The following is a 14,510-nucleotide window of genomic DNA, read 5'->3' on the forward strand; positions in this document are numbered from 1 at the left end:
ATAATTGACTTGAGAGCCCCATACAGCACGCCCCTGTGACCATGTTAATAATTGACTTGAGAGCCCCCATACAGCATGCCCTGTGACCATGTTAATAATTGACTTGAGAGCCCCATACAGCATGTCCTGTGACCATGTTAATAATTGACTTGAGAGCCCCATACAGCATGTCCTGTGACCATGTTAATAATTGACTTGAGAGCCCCCATACATCATGTCCTGTGACCATGTTAATAATTGACTTGAGAGCCCCATACAGCATGTCCTGTGACCATGTTAATAATTGACTTGAGAGCCCCATACATCATGTCCTGTGACCATGTTAATAATTGACTTGAAAGCCCCATACAGCATGTCCTGTGACCATGTTAATAATTGACTTGAGAGCCCCATACAGCATGTCCTGTGACCATGTTAATAATTGACTTGAGAGCCCCATACAGCATGTCCTGTGACCATGTTAATAATTGACTTGAGAGCCCCATACAGCATGTCCTGTGACCATGTTAATAATTGACTTGAAAGCCCCATACAGCATGTCCTGCTGACCATGTTAATAATTGACTTGAGAGCCCCATACAGCATGTCCTGTGACCATGTTAATAATTGACTTGAAAGCCCCATACAGCATGTCCTGTGACCATGTTAATAATTGACTTGAGAGCCCCATACAGCATGTCCTGTGACCATGTTAATAATTGACTTGAGAGCCCCATACAGCATGTCCTGTGACCATGTTAATAATTGACTTGAGAGCCCCATACAGCATGTCCTGTGACCATGTTAATAATTGACTTGAGAGCCCCATACAGCATGTCCTGTGACCATGTTAATAATTGACTTGAGAGACCCATACAGCATGTCCTGTGACCATGTTAATAATTGACTTGAGAGCCCAATACAGCATGTCCTGTGACCATGTTAATAATTGACTTGAGAGCCCCATACAGCATGTCCTGTGACCATGTTAATAATTGACTTGAGAGCCCCATACAGCATGCCCTGTGACCATGTTAATAATTGACTTGAGAGCCCCATACAGCATGCCCTGTGACCATGTTAATAATTGACTTGAGAGCCCCATACAGCATGTCCTGTGACCATGTTAATAATTGACTTGAGAGCCCCATACAGCATGTCCTGTGACCATGTTAATAATTGACTTGAGAGCCCCATACATCATGTCCTGTGACCATGTTAATAATTGACTTGAGAGCCCCATACAGCATGTCCTGTGACCATGTTAATAATTGACTTGAGAGCCCCATACATCGTGTCCTGTGACCATGTTAATAATTGACTTGAAAGCCCCCATACAGCATGTCCTGTGACCATGTTAATAATTGACTTGAGAGCCCCATACAGCATGTCCTGTGACCATGTTAATAATTGACTTGAGAGCCCCATACAGCATGTCCTGTGACCATGTTAATAATTGACTTGAGAGCCCCATACAGCATGTCCTGTGACCATGTTAATAATTGACTTGAAAGCCCCATACAGCATGTCCTGTGACCATGTTAATAATTGACTTGAGAGCCCCATACAGCATGTCCTGTGACCATGTTAATAATTGACTTGAAAGCCCCATACAGCATGTCCTGTGACCATGTTAATAATTGACTTGAGAGCCCCATACAGCATGTCCTGTGACCATGTTAATAATTGACTTGAGAGCCCCATACAGCATGTCCTGTGACCATGTTAATAATTGACTTGAGAGCCCCATACAGCATGTCCTGTGACCATGTTAATAATTGACTTGAAAGCCCCATACAGCATGTCCTGTGACCATGTTAATAATTGACTCGAGAGCCCCATACAGCATGTCCTGTGACCATGTTAATAATTGACTTGAGAGCCCCCATACAGCATGTCCTGTGACCATGTTAATAATTGACTTGAGAGCCCCATACAGCATGTCCTGTGACCATGTTAATAATTGACTTGAGAGCCCCATACAGCATGTCCTGTGACCATGTTAATAATTGACTTGAGAGCCCCATACAGCATGTCCTGTGACCATGTTAATAATTGACTTGAGAGCCCTACGGCATGTCCTGTGACCATGTTAATAATTGACTTGAGAGCCCCATACAGCATGTCCTGTGACCATGTTAATAATTGACTTGAGAGCCCCATACAGCATGCCCTGTGACCATGTTAATAATTGACTTGAGAGCCCCATACAGCATGCCCTGTGACCATGTTAATAATTGACTTGAGAGCCCCATACAGCATGTCCTGTGACCATGTTAAGAGTTGACATGAGAGCCCCATACAGCATGTCCTGTGACCATGTTAATAATTGACTTGAGAGCCACATACAGCATGTCCTGTGACCATGTTAATAATTGACATGAGAGCCCCATACAGCATGTCCTGTGACCATGTTAATAATTGACTTGAGAGCCCCATACAGCATGTCCTGTGACCATGTTAATAATTGACTTGAGAGCCCCATACAGCATGTCCTGTGACCATGTTAATAATTGACTTGAGAGCCCCATACAGCATGTCCTGTGACCATGTTAATAATTGACTTGAGAGCCCCATACAGCATGCCCTGTACCCTGTTGGTGTTGAGTGTTGCTGAGTGCTCTGTGTCACCTCCTCAAGTAGAGCTAGGTAGTCGGATAGCAATAGGCCTATTTTTAGATATTGAGTGTATGCATTGAAGTTATTTGTTGAAATAACGTATACATTTGCATCAAAAGTATTTAACATATTTCAAGTCAACCAGATACTTTGTCATGATCAGATGAATCACATGTATTCATGTCAGGATAGCTGATCAGTAACCTGTCACACTGCAATACATTTCCATATGGAGCTCCTATCATATTGATGTGCAGCCTTTCAGAAATCATGGGAGTAGTTGACTTGGGGAAAGGAAGGTTGTATTTTTAGATTTGTTCATTTCAGCAAATTGAGATCGAGAGAGAGAGAAAGAGAGAGAGAAATGCATCACATTGGCAGCTCTCAGAGAGTCGTGTGAACCTCACTGCCATATTGAAATGCGCTGTATCACTCCAACTCCCCAATAGACAGACTAGATCACACAGAGAGACATTTGGGCTTTCAAAGGGGCGTGGAATCATGGAAACCCCACCACTGGCCTCAAATCCCATTTCCCTAACTACAGCGAGGGAGAGAACGACAGAGTTACAGAGAGCGAGGCAGACACAGGGAGAGAAGGGAAGAGAGACAGCCAGAGAGAGAGGCAGACACAGAGAGAGGAGAGAGAGAGACAGCCAGAGAGAGAGGCAGACACAGAGAGAGAAGGGAAGAGAGAGAGAGGCAGACACAGAGAGAGAAGGGAAGAGAGAGAGAGGCAGCCAGAGAGAGAGAAGAGGAGAGGGAGAGGCAGCCAGAGAGAGATAATAGGAGAGAGAGAGGCAGCCACAGGGAGAGAAGGGAAGAGAGAGAGGCAGACACAGAGAGAGGAGAGAGAGAGACAGCCAGAGAGAGAGGCAGACACAGAGAGAGGAGAGAGAGAGACAGCCAGAGAGAGAGGCAGCCACAGAGAGAGAAGGGGAGAGGGAGAGGCAGCCAGAGAGAGAGAAGAGGAGAGAGGCAGCCAGAGAGAGAGAAGAGGAGAGGGAGAGGCAGCCAGAGAGAGAGAAGAGGAGAGGGAGAGGCAGCCACAGAGAGAGAAGAGGAGAGGGAGAGGCAGCCACAGAGAGAGAAGAGGAGAGAGAGAGGCAGCCAGAGAGAGAGAAGAGGAGAGAGGCAGCCAGAGAGAGAGAAGAGGAGAGAGGCAGCCAGAGAGAGAAGGGAGGAGAGAGAGGCAGCCAGAGAGAGAAGGGAAGAGAGAGAGGCAGCCAGAGAGAGAGAAGAGGAGAGAGGCAGCCAGAGAGAGAGAGGAGAGGGAGAGGCAGCCACAGAGAGAAGTGAAGAGAGAGAGAAGCAGCCAGAGAGAAGGGAAGAGAGAGAGAAGCAGCCACAGAGAGAGAAGAGGAGAGAGAGAGGCAGCCACAGAGAGAGAAGGGAAGAGAGAGAGAAGCAGCCAGAGAGAGATGGGAAGAGAGAGAGAGGCAGCCAGAGAGAGAAGGGAAGAGAGAGAGAGGCAGCCAGAGAGAGATGGGAAGAGAGAGAGAGGCAGCCAGAGAGAGAATGGAAGAGAGAGAGGCAGCCAGAGAGAGAGAAGAGGAGAGAGAGGCAGCCAGAGAGAGAAGTGTAGATCATCACTAATACACAGAGTGCACAAAACATTAAGAACACCCGCTCTTTCCATGACATAGACTGACCAGGTGAATTCAGGTGAAAGCTATGATCTCTTATTGATGTCACTTGTTAAATCCACTTCAATCAGTGTAGATGAAGGGGAGGAGCTGGGTTAAAGGAGGATTTTTAAGCCTTGAGACATAGATTGTGTATGTGTGCCATTCAGAGGGTGAATGGGCAAGACAAAATATTTAAGTGCCTTTGAACGGGGTATGGTAGTAGGTGCCAGGCGCACCGGTTTAAGTGTCAAGAACTGCAACACTGCTGGGTTTTTCACGCTCAACAGTTTCCTGTGTTTATCAAGAATGGTCCACCACCCAAAGGACAACCAGCCAATTTGACACAACTGTGGGAAGCATTGGAGTCAACATGAGCCAGCAGCCCTGTGGAACGCTTTCGACACCTTGTAGAGTCCATGCCCCGACGAATTGAGGCTGTTCGGAGGGCAAAAAGGGGTGCAACTCAATATTAGGAAGGTGTTCTTAATGTTTTTTTACACTCAGTGTATATTCTAACTACAGAGAGAGAGATACTAATATAGAGGGGGAGCCAGAGAGAGAAGAGGGGCCCGTTCTTAGTGAGTAGCTGCATCAGATTGGCAGGCAGTTCTGAGAGTCGTGTGTGAACCTTACTGCCAAAGGGGAGAGCTGGCTGGCCGGCCGGTGACCTGTCTGTGAGAGTGGGCGAGAGAGTCTGCTATTGCTAACTACATATGCGGGAGACTGAGAGGTAGAGTCTGCTAAGTACTCTATTGGGAGGAAGAAGACACTCACAGAAGAAAACTCAATCATCTTTTTAAGGGTTATTTCGCTGCCATCCCTCATAACACTCAGCCATCCAGCACATCTCACTGTCTACTGGTTCTGCAGTGTGTGTATTGGCATGGTGTTTCTACTGGGTTAATCTAGGGGGACTTTGGGTGTATTGGCATGGTGTTTCTACTGGGTTAATCTAGGGGGACTTTGGGTGTATTGGGGATGCTGTTTGTCTTGGACATGATGTATGCTGTGTTAGTCTTGAACTGTGTTGGAATACCCATGCTAATATACTGTATACTACATACTTAATGAGTACATACTGCATACTATATACTATTAGTTCATCTTAGTATACTGTAAACGAACGGTATCCTTTCAGTTGAGTGTACTAAGTGCTACACCTGTCTTCCGGAAGTTGATGCTGTTGCTATGCAACCTCTTGCTAGCTTGTAAGCGTAACAAAATTAAAAGCTAGACATTTTACGACTTCGGGTCTGTTCGTAAATTCAATCTGGAGTGCTCTCTGGACGTCGGTAAATTCAGAGCGTTGGGTTTTATAACTTTTATTACATTGCTCAAACATTTTCTTAACATTGATCATAATTAGTTAAAGCGATGAATTTGAATCAGCTCTCGTCCGACTTCGGCTGCATATTTTCCACCATTTTCTTCAAATCTGAAAACGTTGTGAAGCCACGCCCATTGTCTGAAGAATTGCATTATGGGCCGTAAAAAGCACGGAAATAGTGTCCACTGCTTGTATACTTTTTATTTTGGCGAATGTAGTACGACATCCGGGATCTTTTGGCATACTAACTATATCCATACTATGACCAATGATCATACTACATACTCACAAATAGTACAGATAGTGTTAGTATGAGTATTCAAACACAGCTTTAGTGTGGTGCTGACACCGTGATGTCTGGAGACTAGAGGAAGTGCAGCAGTGCAGATGATCAGTGTTCTAGACCTACAGGGAGGGAGAGAGGGAGGGAGGGAGGGAGGGAGGGAGGGACGGAGGGGAGGGAGGGAGAGAGAGAGAGGAGAGAGAGAGAGAGAGAGAGAGAGAGAGAGAGAGAGAGAGAGAGAGAGAGAGAGAGAGAGAGAGAGAGAGAGAGAGAGAGAGCTGCTCGTTCAGTATGCTCACTGTGCTGATAATAGGGTGGCTGCCGTCAGACACCAGCTACCTCAGCAACACACAAAGTCTGATCCCACATCTACACACACATACACCTGCCACATCAATCCACCCACTCAACCCCCTGTCTGCCGCTCTGTCACAGTAAGTCAGAAGGAAACATCAGGAGCCTCTGTACACACACACACACACACACCAGAGTTTCTGTTAGGACAATGTGACGCTGGACATTTTGACCGGCAGCGTTTTCATTTTAATGGACATTTTGAGAAATGTACCGGACCCATATGCATTGGGTGCGTAACCTGATTATGGTGTCGACCCACGGTGCTCAGAATGACAGAAATCACATTTAGATGATGGTTATTCACGGCGTGCATCCTTCTTAACGAATTCAGATGCGCACTTTTGAAGATGTTAGAATAACTGAAATGTACTTTTCCTCAGCGCAAACAAGATGAGTAACGAACAGTAAAATCACTATGTCAATCTAATATCGAACACTGTAGAAAAGTTGACCTATTCTGTTGGTCAGCTTGTCGTTCTGTGCGAGAAAAGAAAATGGCCTATTCCAAACAGACTCTGGGACAGTTGTGGGACGATGGATCCCAAATTCATACAACCAGTAAGGCCTAGGCTACATCAAAAACAAACTTAAAAAAAAAAAAAAAGCAATGAGGATGATGCAACAGAACGTTTAGGGAAAGGGGGATATCTAGTCAGTTGTACAACTGAATGCATTCAACTGAAATGTGTCTTCCGCATTTAACCCAATGAAATGTACAAAGAGGGGAGATCTAAAGATGCAACAACTAGCATGGATTGCTGTTGTGCCGTTGGCTGCTGCACAATAAAATACTTAGAAAACCAATAGTACATGAGAGCAACTGCTGAAACTACTGGCTACTGGTCTCGTATGATAGACTACATACACACGCTACAATGACACACCCACACAAAAATGTACATGACATTTTAGTCATTTAGCAGACGCTCTTATCCAGAGCGACTTACAGGAGCAATTAGGGTTAAGTGCCTTGCTCAAGGGCACATCGGCAGATTTTTCACCTAGTCGGCTCGGGGATTAGAACCAGCGACCTTTCGGTTACTGGCACTACGCTCTTAACCACTAAGCTACCTGCCGCCCCATACATACACACACACACACACACACGCCCACACAAACACAGATACATACACACACACTACATACACACACACACACGCCCACACAAACACAGACACACACACACACACACACACATACACACACACACACACACAAACACATAACACACATACCGACACCACACAAACACTCATACACACAAACTTTTGGTTCTCCCTGTATGTAGCTCCATTCTTGTGTATTTTATTTTATTCCTCTTGTGTTACTATTTTTTATTTTTTTTACTCTTGCGTCGTATTCAAGCGTTTCCCAGTAAACTCTACACCAGTTGTATTCGACGCACGTGACAAATAAAATGTGACTTTTATTTGATTCGATTGAGCATTTCTATGGTCGGTTTTACTTTGAAGCGAGGTAAGACATGCCCTCATAATATGAAGTAAAATGTTCAGGTTTCAAACAATGAAGTATTTGTTAGTAAACTGCCTCCAGCTCATTGCAAAGTGGTGTTAGACGCTGATGCCTGTCTACTGTTGCCGATACACTTGGATAGCGAATGGGAAACGAGCTTCAATTACCAGTTAAAAAATATAAATAGTAGCTATTTTTAACGGTGGCCATCAAAACTGTTTTTAACACGCGATTGCATTTAGAATTGTTTCGCAGTGAATTGGCTTTATAAAAGCACGTTTCACTCCACCAGCAACGAATGAACTGTTTGAGAAGCAGATTTTCCGTTCATATGCTCTGTATCTGCACGTTTGATAAACATCTTTTTTTTCGGGCAATTGGCCGCCGGCAGTTGTATTAATCGGCTTTTCATTATTTATTTTTTGGGGCCAAAAGCTGGCTATGACCGGCTAACAGAGACCCTGAAACACACACACCAGCCAGGCGGGATCAGGTGTGTCACCTCACACCCCAGACACAGACCAACGTCGTCTAGTGTTCGCTCTCTAAGAAAACCTGTCTCCTAATAAATAACCCAATTTACCACATGAAAGGCAACATCTGGCCTCTACCAAAAACACTCATTCTTTCATAGCAGAGCAATTTGTTTGTTTTTTGGAATGAATGAGCACCACTCATAGGGAGCATGGAGGTAGAGAGGAGGCAACACTTCATCTCTACTTTGGAAACCAAGTCGGCACTTCCCCCGACCTGCTCCCCTCTAGTCTGATCTCTTCACACAGAAAGCACTCCCCCTCTGCTCCCCTCTAGTCTGATCTCGTCACATAGAGAGCACTCCCCCCTCCTGTTCCCCTCTAGTCTGATCTCGTCACACAGAGAGCACTCCCCCCTCCTGTTCCCCTCTAGTCTGATCTCGTCACACAGAGAGCACTCCCCCCTCCTGTTCCCCTCTAGTCTGATCTCTTCACACAGAAAGCACTCCCCCTCTGCTCCCCTCTAGTCTGATCTCTTCCACACAGAGAGCACTCCCCCCTCCTGTTCCTCTAGTCTGATCTCTTCACACAGAGAGCACTCCCCCTCCTGTTCCCTCTAGTCTGATCTCTTCACACAGAGAGCCTCCCCCTCCTACTCCCTCTAATCTGATCTCTTCACACAGAGAGCACTCCCCCCTCCTGTTCCCTCTAGTCTGATCTCTTCACACAGAGAGCACTCCCCCCTCCTGTTCCCCTCTAGTCTGATCTCTTCACACAGAGAGCACTCCCCCCTCCTGTTCCCCTCTAGTCTGATCTCTTCACACAGAGAGCACAGCTAGAGTGTTTGTAGCAGAACCACATTGTTTTCTCTCTTCCTCTCTCCTAGTCATGTTTTGGTTCTCCCAGAACTATTTTGTGGCTAGCCAAGTCTACAGCAGCAGAACCGGGGCGATGATGCAGAATACATCTTCTGCTCCAGACTGTTTCCCAGAGAGAGGAGAGAGAGATAGAGGAGGGGGAGAGAGAGATAGAGGAGGGGGAGAGAGAGCGAGGAGGGGGAGAGAGAGAGAGGAGGGGGAGAGAGAGAGAGGAGGGGGAGAGAGAGATAGAGGAGGGGGAGAGAGCGAACGAGAGAGAGAGGAGGGGGAGAGAGCGAACGAGAGAGAGAGGAGGGAGAGAAATAGCTGTTGCTGGCAGATTTCACTGTTTCTTAAAAATCTTAATATTTGAAGCAGCAGCCAGCTTGGCGCTATATCCTCCTGGACTCACTGATGTAGCAGGGGGGTAACAGTGTCTGCTCTTGCTTTCTCTCTGTCTCGCGCTCTCTCTCTCTCTCTCTCACTCTCTCATTTTCTCTCGCTGCTCTCTGTCTCTCTCCCCCTCTCTCAGGAAAGTGACAAAGCAGGGGAAACTGTATCAGGTGAGATAGGGTTGGATGGGAGAGTGGATGGCAGGCAGAGTGATATGGGAGATGGGGTAGAGAGAGAGACATGCTCTTTGAGTTGAAGGGTAGAGTGGTGGTGGAGGGAGAGATGGGGTAGAGAGAGAGACATGCTCTTTGAGTTGAAGGGTAGAGTGGTGGTGGAGGGAGAGATGGGGTAGAGAGAGAGACATGCTCTTTGAGTTGAAGGGTAGAGTGGTGGTGGAGGGAGAGATGGGGGAGAGAGAGAGACATGCTCTTTGAGTTGAAGGGTAGAGTGGTGGTGGAGGGAGAGATGGGGGAGAGAGAGAGAGACATGCTCTTTGAGTTGAATGGTAGAGTGGTGGTGGAGGGAGAGATGGGGGAGAGAGAGAGACATGCTCTTTGAGTTGAAGGGTCAGTGGTGGTGGGTGGAGAGATGGGGTAGAGAGAGAGACATGCTCTTTGAGTTGAAGGGTAGAGTGGTGGTGGAGGGAGAGATGGGGGAGAGAGAGAGACATGAGAGAGACTTGAGGGTCTGGGTTCCGCTCACCAACCAAGAATTCACAAAATGGGACAAACACCAAATTGAGACTGCATGCAGAATTCTGCAAAAATATCCTCTGTGTACAACGAAAAACACAAAATAATGCATGCAGAGCAGAATTAGGCCGATACCCGCTAACTATCAAAATCCAGAAAAGAGCCGTTAAATTCTATAACCACTTAAAAGAAAGTGATTCCCAAACCTTCCATAACAAAGCCATCACCTACAGAGAGATTAACTTGGAAAAGTTCCCTAAGCAAGCAGCAAGATGTGTGACCTGTTGCCACAAGAAAAAACACCATTGTAAATACAACCCATATTTATGTTTATTTATTTTCCCATTTGTACTTTAACTATTTGCACATTGTTACAACACTGTATATATACATAATATGACATTTGAAATATCTTTATTCTTTTGAAACTTCTGAGTGTAATGTTTACTGTTAATATTTATTGTTTATTTCACTTTTGTTTACTATCTACTTCACTTGCTTTGGCAATGTTAACACACCATGCCAATAAAGTCCTTACATTTGAATTGAATTGAGACATGCTGTTTGAGTTGAATGGTAGAGTGGTGGTGGGGAGAGAGATGGGGAGAGAGAGGGAGAGACATGCCCTTTGAGGGGCAACTGAAGGACAATCACAATCAGAGAGGTCTAAATGGTCTCTGCTCTCTCCCATGCTCCACTGCCCCTGAGCTCAGTAATGAGATGGTGGGATCACCACGTTCATTCATCTAGATTAGTCTTCAGTTAAGGTCCTTCATCAGACTGAGCAGCAGTCAACTGGCCAGCACACATCATGCGCACACACACACACACACACACACACACACACATCACACACACATCACATCACACACACACATACATCACATCACACACACACACACACAGCATACAGCTCTCATTAGGTATTCAGCCCCTGCTAGAAACACTTGTCTCTGTTCTACCTCCATACCATAACATTACATTCCTATAGTGCAGTCAAAATCTGTGGCGAACAACTCCACACCTAAAAAGATGCTCCATATCAGGTTTTGGAAATACACCAAACGATGGTATGTAACACGCACGCCTCAGTTACCAAGAGAATGCATCATCATTCTAGATCTCTGTAGGATGGATGTTCTAGCGGTGTTGTTGGAAGATGGAAACTGTCAGCTTGAATGAAGAGACATTGTTGTTGTTTTTTGCGTTGTGGTTACGTGCTCCTGAATTGTATTTCAGAGAAACTGACCATGGATTCCTCAGACAGAAAGTGACTGAATTCTCTCCCTGTCCCTGCGAAGAGCGACTAAGCATATTAACATTAAATACCTCAGCTCTCAGACTACCTCTACGGCTCCATGTTTCATGTTTGATCCATGACAGGAATATCTAGTCAAAATATTCCTGTTATACTGGAGTTCCCAATAGCTTATTCTCTGCCTAACACTAATTTCAGAACAAATCCCCCTTTCCATCCAGAGGTTATCTGAACAATCCTTTCTCTCTCTCTCTCTCTCCCACCTCTCTATCAGCACCACCAAGGTTTGACTGAAATAATGAAAAAGAGCCCTGGCGACTCACCTCCAACGTAAATCACTGATGAACAGGACGAGACGGCAGCATAGATCCCTGGTAGTGTCTGTGGTAGAGCATGTCTGTTCCCTTAGAGGGTTAGTCTCCCTGGGAGAAGAGCAGGCTATGCCATGGTGGAAGTTAACAGTGCCAGAGTCCCCAGCAGGAGCAGGGCAGTTGTTGTATAGTTCCTATAGTTGCGTCACATTGGCTGTTTGCTGCCTTCGTACCAGTAGAGAGAGAGAGAGATGAAAAAATGATCCCTTTTCCTCTAAGCCCACAGCAGAGCAAGACCGGAGTCAGGCGTTTCCCCTTTCTCTCCTCCTCCTCCTCCTCCTCCTCCCTCTCTCCTCCTCTCAGTAAAGCAGAGCGGCTCATACACACTGAAAGTCCCGGGGCGCTCGCTGGCTCACTGACAGATAGCAGACGCTCAGCGCACGCAGAATATCTCCTTTACTGCTGCTGAGATATTCTCTCTCTCTCTCTCTGTGTGTGAGGGGAGGGAGGGGGAGGGAGAGGGAGGAGGGAGAGGGAGGGAGAGGGAGAGGGAGAGGGAGAGGGAGAGAGAGAGAGAGAGAGAGAGAGAGAGAGAGAGAGAGAGAGAGAGAGAGCACAAGAAGTGGAGTACAAACAGCATTTTTGCTGTGAAGAGATAGAATCATTAGATCATTTGTTTTGGTTCTGTCCATTTGTAGCTTGTTTTTGGACACAGGTCCAGGAATGGCTAAAGGATTGCAATATTTACCTGGAACTAACCTTGCAGATAGCATTACTGGGTGATCTGAAAAGTCATAGTCAATCAATCAATAATATAATAATACTTTTAGCAAAAATGTTTATTTTTAATTCACAATCTGTAGAAGCAATGAGAATAGAAAGGTTCAGAACTTTGTAAAACATCACAGTACGGATTGAAATATATATGGCAAATAGAAATCCTATATGGATGGTGTTAAGAGATAGATGGGAGGTATTGAATAGAGATTGAAGGATGGGACTAATAACAAATAACAACAAATAATAACAAAGATAGCTAATAATGTAAGCATACTGTGTCCATAATAAGTATATAGGTTGTATGTTGGGAGCTTTGGGAAAGAGCACAGTTAGAAAGATATGGCATTTAGAAGCAAACCGGATGGACATCATGAAAATGATCGGAGAGGTTGAGAGTAGAAGAAGTTCAGGAGCAAAAAAAATAAATATATATATATATATATATAGAATTATTGTAAAATTTACTCTGTCCATAAGGTGTAGATAGTAAGTATAGACCGGAAGTAGAGGCCTGGCGTTGTTGTTCACTAATTTACTCCAAGTAGGGAAAGGATGGTGGGGTTGAAAAGTAATAAAGGGGAATATATATATTAAAAATAAAAATAAACATGGGGGATTGGAAGTGATGCAGACAATTACATTGATAGAAGATACAATCTATCTGCAATATTAAGCTGATCCATTCCCCCAAACAAAAAACAAAAAACAAAAAAACCAGCATTGTAAATACAACCTATATTTACAGTACATTCGGAAAGTATTCAGACCCCTTCCTTTTCCACAAATATTGTTACGTTACAGCCTTATTCTGAAATGTATTTAATAGTTTTTTTTCCCGTCATCGATCTATACACAATACCCCACAAGCCTAAAGATCACAATGAGCTATGCCAAGCGTTGGCAGGAGTGGGGGTAGAGCTCGCCACCATTGGACTCTGGAGCAGTGGAAATGCGTCCTCTGGAGTGATTAATCACGCTTCACCATCTGGCAGTCCCGACGGACAAATCCGGGTTTGGCGGATGCCAAGAGAACACTACCTGCCTGAATGCATAGTACCAACTGTAAAGTTTGGTGGAGGAGGAATAATGGTCTGTGGCTGTTTTTTCGTGGTTCGGGGATAGGCCCCTTAGTGGCAGTGAAGGAAATCTTACGCTACAGCATACAATGACATTCTTGACGATTCTGTGCTTCCAACAGTTTGGGGAAGGACCTTTCCTGTTTTAACATGACAATGCCCCCATGCACAAAGCAAGGTCAATACATAAATAGTTTGTCGAGATCAGTGTGGAAGAACTTGACTGGCCTGCAGAGAGCCCTGACATCAACCCCATCGAACACCTTTCCGATGAATTGGAACGCCGACTGCGAGCCAGGCCTAATCGCCCAACATCAGTGCCCGACCTCACTAATGCTCTTTTGGCTGAATGGAAGCATTTCCCCGCAGCGATGTACCGACATCTAGGGGAAGGCCTTCCAAGAAGAGTGGAGGCTGTTATAGCAGCAAAGGGGGACCAACTCCATATATGGCCACGATTTTGGAATGAGATGTTGGACCAGCAGGTGTCCACATACTGTTGGTCATGTAGTGTAGTTAACAAGCCCCTGACAGATGGATAGAGAGGACTTCAGACAAACGAGCGTTTCTCTTCTCAACTAACAAAATAATGAAATATCTCCCACTCATACTGAACACAGCCAGGAGGAGTTGAGGAAATTGAGATTGAGTAAGGTGCAATACTCATCATGAACCTCACACACACACACACAAAACATAACACACACAAACACACTCGCAACATACTGTCCTCACTGCAGCCAATCAGAAAGCACAATGCCCTGTTGTAGAAATCTCCAGTCTTCCTGTCCAGCTCCTGTCTCTGTGTGGGTGTTTATCATCATGTTGTCTTAGCGAGTGAGATAAGGAGATAGGATCAGGTCCATCTAATCTTTATGTGTTATTATCTGAAAGGCTAAACTGGATCCTAGATCGGTACTCCTACTCTGAGACGCTTTATAAAGACCCGGCCTGGTATGTCTGGGTCTGTGCAGACGAGGTCTCCCCCTTCCCCCAGACCAGGC

The 14,510-nt window shown here is 45.4% G+C and overlaps 1 long non-coding RNA gene across 1 annotated transcript in view; it reads right to left on the minus strand.

Annotated features, from left to right (window-relative positions):
- LOC123492586 overlaps window positions 1–11,803 on the minus strand; it is a 16,010-nt gene extending 4,207 nt beyond the window's left edge. Inside the window, exon 1 of the long non-coding RNA XR_006661794.1 lies at window positions 11,663–11,803. This is a non-coding gene — a long non-coding RNA (uncharacterized LOC123492586). The remainder of the gene's footprint in view (window positions 1–11,662) is intronic.
- Between the last annotated feature and the right edge of the window lie 2,707 nt (window positions 11,804–14,510).

Source organism: Coregonus clupeaformis, chromosome 1 (genome assembly GCF_020615455.1).
Source record: "Coregonus clupeaformis isolate EN_2021a chromosome 1, ASM2061545v1, whole genome shotgun sequence".
Lineage (NCBI taxonomy): Eukaryota > Metazoa > Chordata > Actinopteri > Salmoniformes > Salmonidae > Coregonus > Coregonus clupeaformis.